Source organism: Saccopteryx leptura, chromosome 3 (genome assembly GCF_036850995.1).
Source record: "Saccopteryx leptura isolate mSacLep1 chromosome 3, mSacLep1_pri_phased_curated, whole genome shotgun sequence".
NCBI lineage: Eukaryota > Metazoa > Chordata > Mammalia > Chiroptera > Emballonuridae > Saccopteryx > Saccopteryx leptura.
The window spans coordinates 305,006,696-305,014,495 of NC_089505.1; the positions used below are offsets into that span (position 1 = coordinate 305,006,696).

The window sequence follows — 7,800 nt, forward strand, 5'->3', positions numbered from 1 at the left end:
TATTCTTGGGGTATATTCCTAAAAGTGGGATAGCTGGGTCAAAAGGCAGTTCGATTTTCAGTATTTTGAGGAATCTCCATACTGTTTTCCAAAATGGCTGCACCAGTCTGCATTCCCACCAGCAGTGCAGGAGGGTTCCCTTTTCTCCACATCCTCGCCAGCACTTATTCTGTGTTGTTTTGTTGATGAGCGCCATTCTGGTTGGTGTGAGGTGATATCTCATTGTGGTTTTAATTTGCATTTCTCTAATGATTAGTGATGTTGAACATTTTTTCATATGCCTATTGACCATCTGTATGTCCTCTTTGGAGAAGTGTCTATTCATTTCTTTTGCCCATTTTTGATTGGATTGTTTGTCTTCCTGGTGTTGAGATTTACAAGTTCTTTATAAATTTTGGTTATTAACCCCTTATCAGACGTATTGTCAAATATGTTCTCCCATTGTATAGTTTGTCTTTTTATTCTGTTCTTATTGTCTTTAGCTGTGCAAAAGCTTTTTAGTTTGATATAGTCCCATTTGTTTATCCTGTCTTTTATTTCCCTTGCCCATGGAGATAAATCAGAAAATATATCGCTACGAGAGATGTCGGAGAGCTTACTGCCTATGTTTTCTTCTAAGATGCTTATGGTTTCATGGCTTATATTCAAGTCTTTTATCCATTTTGAGTTTATTTTTGTGAGTGGTGTAAGCTGGTGATCTAGTTTTATTTTTTTGCAGGTAGCTGTCAGTTTTCCCAACACCATTTGTTAAAGAGGCTGTCTTTACTCCATTGTATTTCCTTACCTCCTTTGTCAAATATCAGTTGTCCATAGAGCTGTGGGTTTATTTCTGGGTTCTCTGTTCTGTTCCATTGATCTATATGCCTGTTCTTATACCAGTACCAGGCTGTTTTGAGTACAATGGCCTTGTAGTATAACTTGATATCAGGAAGTGTGATACCTCCCACTTTATTCTTCTTTTTTAAGATTGCTGAGGCTATTCGTGTTCTTTTTTGGTTTCATATAAATTTTTGTAATATGTGATCTATATCTTTGAAGTAAGTCATTGGTATTTTAATTGGTATTGCATTGAATTTATAGATTGCTTTGGGTAATATAGACATTTTAATGATGTTTATTCTTCCTAACTATGAGCACGGTATATGCTTCCACTTGTTTGTATCTTCCTTGATTTCTTTTATCAATACTTTGTAATTTTCTGAGTACAAGACTTTAATCTCCTTGGTTAAGTTTACTCCTAAGTACTTTATTTTTTTGGTTGTAATAGTGAAGGGATTGTTTCCTTAATTTCTCTTTCTGACTGTTCATTGTTGGTGTATAAAAATGCCTCTGAATTATGAGTATTGATTTTATATCCTGCCACTTTGCTGAATTCATTTATCAGGTCCAGTAGTTTTTGACTGAGACTTTAGGGTTTTCTATATACAATATCATATCATCTGCAAATAATGATAGCTTTATTTCTTCTTTTCCAACTTGAATGCCTTTTATTTCTTCTTCTTGTCTGATTGCAGTGGCTAGGACTTCCAGGACTATGTTAAATAAGAGTGGTGAAAGGGGGCACCCCTGCCTTGTTCCTGATCTTAAGGGAATTGCTTTTAATTTTTGCCCATTGAATATGATGTTGGCTGTGGGTTTCTCATAGATGGCTTTTATCATGTTGAGGTATGTTCCCTGTATTCCCACTTTGTTGAGAGTTTTGATCATGAATAGGTGCTGGATTTTATCAAGTGCTTTTTCTGCATCTATTGAAATTATCATGTGGTTTTTCTCCTTTTTGTTTATGTGATGAATCACATTGATTGATTTACAAATATTGTACCAGCCTTGCCTCCCAAGAATAAATCCCACTGGATCATGGTGTATGATTTTTTCCACATATTGTTGGATCCAGTTTCCTAATATTTTGTTGAGGACTTTAGCATCTATATTCATCAGGGATATTGGCCTATAATTTTCTTTCTTTGTGTTGTCTTTGCCTGGTTTTGGAATCAGAATTATGCTCCTCTCATAAAAGGAGCTTGGAAGTCTTCCTTCCTCTTGAATTTTTTGAAATATAATATTTTGAGAAGGATAGGAGTTAGTTCTTCTTTGAATATTTGGTAGAATTCAGTTGTGAAGCCATCAGGCCCCAGACATTTCTTTGTTGGGAGTTTTTTGATAACTGTTTCAATCTCATTTGGTGTAATCAGTCTGTTTAGGTTTTCTGATTCTTCCAGATTGATTTTTGGAAGATTGTATGTTTTAAGGAATTTGTCCATTTCATCTAGGTTGTCTAGTTTTTTGGCATACAGTTCTTCATCGTATTTTCTTACAATATTTGTTTTTCCATTGTGTCAGTTGTTATTTCTCCCCTCTCATTTTTAATTTTATTTATTTGAGTCCCCTCTTTTTTTTTCTTGGTGATTCTAGTTAAAGGTTCATCAATCTTGTTTACCTTTTCAAAGAACCAGCTCCTAGTTTCATTGATCCTCTGTATTGTTTCTTTAGTCTCTATGCCATTTATTTCTGCTCTGATCTTTATTATTTCCTTTCTTCTACTACATTTGGGCTTTACTTGCTGTTCTTTTTCTAGTTCTTTTAGATGTAGGGTTAGGTTGCTTATTTGAGCTTTATCTAGCTTCTTAAAGTGTGCCTGTAGTGCTATGAACTTCCCTCTCAGTACTGCTTTTGCTGTGTCCCATAAATTTTGAGTTGTTTTATGCTCATTGTAACTCATTTCTAGGAATTTTTTTATTTCTTCTTTGATCTCATTCTTAATCCATTTGTTATTTAACAACCTGCTATTTAGTTTCCATGTGTTTGAGAATTTTTGAGCTTTTCTGTTGTGGTTGATTTCTAGTTTCATGCCATTGTGATCAGAAAAAATGCTTGATATGATTTCAATCTTATTAAATTTGTTGAAACCGCTTTTGTGCCCTAACATGTTGTCTATCCTAGAGAATGTACCATGAGCACTTGAAAAGAATGTATATTCTGCTGCTTTAGGGTGAAAGGTTCTGAAGATATCTATTAAATCAAGTTGATGTAGTGTGTCCAATAAGTCTACTGTTTCTTTGTTAATTTTCTTCCCTGAGGATCTATCTAGTGATGTTAGTGGGGTATTGAAATCCCCTACTATTATAGTATTGCTGTTGATCTCGCCCTTTAAATCCATCCAAGTCTGCCTTATATATTTAGGTGCTCCTATATTAGGTGCATAGATATTTATAATAGTTATATCTTTCTGTTGGATTACTTCCTTTATCATTATGTAGTGGCCTTCTTTATCTCTTACTATATTCTTTGTTTTGAAGTCCAATTTGTCTGATATAAGTATTGCTATCTCAGCTTTATTTTCATTTCCATTTGCATGAAATGTTTTTTTCTATCCTTTTACCTTCAATCTATGTGTATCTTTTGTTTTAAGGTGTGTCTCTTGTAGACAGCATATGTACAGGTCCTGTTTTCTTATCCATGCAGCTACCCTATGTCTTTTGATTGGGTCATTTAATCCATTTACATTTAAGGTTATTATTGATATGAAGTTGTTTATTGCCATTTTCTTCTTTAAAGGTGTATTCCTTTTTTGCTATATTCTTTTCCCACTTTGATCTGTTTACAACAGGCCCCTTAACATTTCCTGCAGCATTGATTTGGTTGTAATGAATTCCTTGAGTTGTTTTTCGTCTGGGAAGCTTTTTATTTCTCCTTTGATTTTAAACGATAGCCTTGCTGGATAAAGTAGTCTTGGTTTTAGGTTCTTGTTCTGCATTACTTTGAATATTTGTAGGTGATAGCTTTTTTTTCTCTTGAAGCTTTTATTATTTTCTCTTTTCGCTTACCTTTGGTATTTTAATTATGATGTGTCTTGTTGTAGGTTTCTTTGGGTTTCTCTTTAATGGAGTCCTCTGTGCTTCTTGAACTTGTGAGAGTTTCTCCTGCATTAATTTAGGGAAGTTTTCAGCTATGATATGATTGAACAAAGTCTCTATCCCTTGTTCTTTTTCTTCTTCAGGAACCCCTATGATGCAGATGTTATTTCTCTTCATGTTGTCACAGAACTCTCTAAGAGTTTCCTCAGACTTTTTGAGTCTCTATTCTTTTTTCTTCTCTGCTTTCATGCCTTCATTCCAGTTGTCCTCCAACTCGCTGATTCAATCCTTAGCTCTATCTATCCTGTTTTTAATTCCTTCCATTTTGGTCTTTATTTCTGATATTGTATTTGTCATCTCCGACTGATTCTTTCTTATACTTGCTATTTCTTTATTTAGGTGTTCATAATGACCATCCATTGTTGTTCTAAGATTCCTAAGCATCCTTACAATCATTATTTTGAACTCCGCATCTGGAAGTTTGATTATTTCTATATCACTCAGTTCATCTCCTGAAGGTTTCATTTGGATTGAACTTTTTTGTCTTCTCATTATCTGTGTTTTCTTTGTAGAGTTGGTTGGGTCTAGGCTTGGTGTTGTCTGCCTCCAGTTTTCAGTTGTGTTATTTCTAGGTCTTCTTGGGTTGGTATCAGCTATTATTTGTAATCCACTTTTGGATTTGGGCTGCTTTGAAGTCTTGATTTGTTTTTTTTCTTAACGGGTGATAGTCTTGTCTACTGATCTCAGCAGCGGGCTTCCTTGAAACTGTATCCAGGAATGCGGTGGGTGTAACCTGAGACTCTGAAGGCCTCTTCCACCAACTAATCTCTCTGTGGGCAGGGTGTTTTCTCAGTTTCAGTAGGGGGAGGTGTATCTCAGATCTCCATGGAGACCTGAGTTACTGTCCCTCCTCCCCACTTCTTGTTTCAGCTGTGTCTTGTTGCACTGATTGGAGCTGGAGAGATGTCTGGAGATCTCTGATCTGGAAGCAATTCAGTACTTTTTTGTGGGGATCAGTCCCTTTAGCCCCTCACAATCTGTCCCTCTCTCTTTCCTTTCCACTTGGGAGATAAGCTGGTCTTTTTAACATACCTCACTCACTGGTCAGCAGGCAAGTGGCTGTGAGCAGTATTTTCTGCTCTTTTCCTGGGGGTGAGATCCGCTCTGGCCTCTCAGCCTCACCCCCCCCCTTTCCTGTAAGCAGGGGAGATTCAGGCGCTCCCTACCAGGTTTGTTGTGGCTTCTTCTTTGCTCCTTGGTTTTTGAGAGCTGTTCTTGTAGTCCAGAGTTGGTTTTTCACACTGATTTTTCCTAAATTGATTTGTATTTCAGTTTGGTGGGGAGAGCTGGGTGTCTGTGCATCCGCCTACGCTGCTGCCATCTTCCTGTAACTCATTTCTTATCTGATTTAAAAGACAACTGCATGCATCGCTTCTCGGCCTTTTGGCTAAGATCAAGTGTAGTATCTGTTCTTATCAGTTTAAAAGACAACTGCATGACCCTGGCTGGTTGGCTCAGTGGTAGAGCATCAGCCAGCCTGTGGATGTTCCAGGTTTGATTCCTGGTCAGGGCACAAAGGAGAAGTAATCATCTGCTTCTACACCCCTCCCCCTTCTCTCTCTCTCTCTTTCTTTCCTGCATCCATGGCTGAATTGGTTTCAGAAAATTGGTCTCAGGTACCAAGGACGGCTCCATGGCCTCTGCCTCAGGTGCTAAAAAAATGACTCCATTGCTGAGCAATGGAGCAACAGCCCCAAATGGGCAGAGCATTGCCCCCTAGTGGGCTTTCCAGGTGGATCCCAGTCAGGGCACATGTGGGATTCTGTCTCTCTGCCTCCCATCCTCTCACTAAAAACAACAACAACAGTTGCATGATATAATATTCATAAATCTAAGCTGATAAATAGTTGCATGTGAATATACAATTATCTACAAATAAAAGTTTAATAAAAAATTTTAAAAAACAACAAAAACCACACTGACAGATGCATAGCAAAGAGGCATGTGTGATAACTGAAAGAGTTCCTTAAGGCCAGAACTAGAGTAATTTGAGCAACAAAATAAAGTAGAATTGGATAACCCATGTTAAAATAAATATTCATGCTTGACAAGGCAGTGGTGCAGTGAATAAAGCCTGGGACACTGAGGACCCAGGTACAAAACCCAAAAGTTTGTGACTTGAGCACAGGTTCATCTGTCTTGAGTACGGGGTCACCAACTTGAGCATGGGATCATATACACAACGCCATGGTTGCTGGCTTGAGTCCAAAGGTTGCTGGCTTGAAGTGCAAGTGTTGCTGGCTGGCTTGAACACAAGGTCACTGTTTTGAGCAAGGGGTTCCTGGCTCAGCTAAAGCCCCTCAGTCAAGGCACATATGAGAAAGCAATCAGTGAATAACTAGGGTGCCACAACTATGAGTTGATGCTTCTATTCTCTCTCCCTTCCTGTCCCTCTGTCCCAGTCTGTCCTTCTCTATCAGATATTTCAACACTCTTGTCTTATAATTGATAGAAATAGTAGGAAAAATCAATAAGGATAAGAAAGATTTAAATAATACTATCATTTAATTTGTCCCAACTGGAAAATTTATAGAGCACTACATTATATTATCATAGATACACATTCATTTTATATACACATGAAAAAATCACCAAGATCAACCGTATTCTGGGACACAAAATAAGTATCCATAAATTTAACAACACGAAACAAGTTTCAATAAGTTTAATGGAAATAAAATCATGTGTGTTCCAGGTAATAACTGAATTAAAATAGAAATCAATTCCAGAAAGACAGTTGGAATATTTCAAAATAGTATATGGAAACTGAGCAAACATTTTTTTTTTCTTTTCCCATTTTTCTGAAGCTGGAAACAGGGAGAGACAGTCAGACAGACTCCCGCATGCGCCCGACCGGGATCCACCCGGCACGTCCACCAGGGGCGACGCTCTGCCCACCAGGGGGCGATGCTCTGCCCATCCTGGGCGTCGCCATGTTGCGACCAGAGCCACTCTAGCGCCTGAGGCAGAGGCCACAGAGCCATCCCCAGCGCCCGGGCCATCTTTGCTCCAATGGAGCGTTGGCTGCAGGAGGGGAAGAGAGAGACAGAGAGGAAGGAGGGGGTGGGGGGTGGAGAAGCAAATGGGCGCTTCTCCTGTGTGCCCTGGCCGGGAATCAAACCCGGGTCCTCCGCACACTAGGCCGACGCTCTACCGCTGAGCCAACCGGCCAGGGCTGCAAACATTTCTATATAATGCATAGGTCAAAAAATCAGCCTAGGCCCTGGCCGGTTGGCTCAGTGGTAGAGAGTCGGCATGGCATGCAGAAGTCCTGGGTTCGATTCCTGGCCAGGGCACACAGGAGAACTGCCCATCTGCTTCTCCACCCCTCCCCCTCTCCTTCCTCTCTGTCTCTCTCTTCCCCTCCTGCAGCAGAGGCTCCACTGGAGCAAAGATGGCCCGGGCGCTGGGGATGGCTCCTTGGCCTCTGCCCCAGGCGCTAGAGTGGCTCTGGTCGCAGCAGAGCGACACCCTGAAGGGGCAGAGCATCGCTCCCTGGTGGGCAGAGCATCACCCCCTGGTGGGCATGCCAGGTGGATCCCGGTCAGGCGCATGCGGGAGTCTGTCTGACTGTCTCTCCCCGTTTCCAGCTTCAGAAAAATACAGAAAAAAAAATCAGCCTAATTTTATTAAAGAAAGATCACAAAAAAACTTAGAAAAGATCCACTAGTCCACTGACGGACACTTGGGCGGTTTTCAGATCTTTGGTATTGTGAACAATGCTGCCATAAACATGGGGGTGCCTTTCTTTTTTTCTGTCGGTGATATGGTGTTCTTGGGATATATTCCTATAAGTGGGATGGCTGGGTCAAAGGGCAGTTCCATTTCTAATTTTTTGAAGAATCTCCATACTGTTTTCCACAGTGGCTGCACCAGTCTGCATTCC

General features: G+C 39.8%; 1 pseudogene; it reads left to right on the forward strand.

Annotated features, from left to right (window-relative positions):
• Positions 1-5,281: 5,281 nt before the first annotated feature.
• Positions 5,282-5,395, forward strand: LOC136401765 (U2 spliceosomal RNA; annotated as a pseudogene).
• The last annotated feature ends 2,405 nt before the right edge of the window (positions 5,396-7,800 follow it).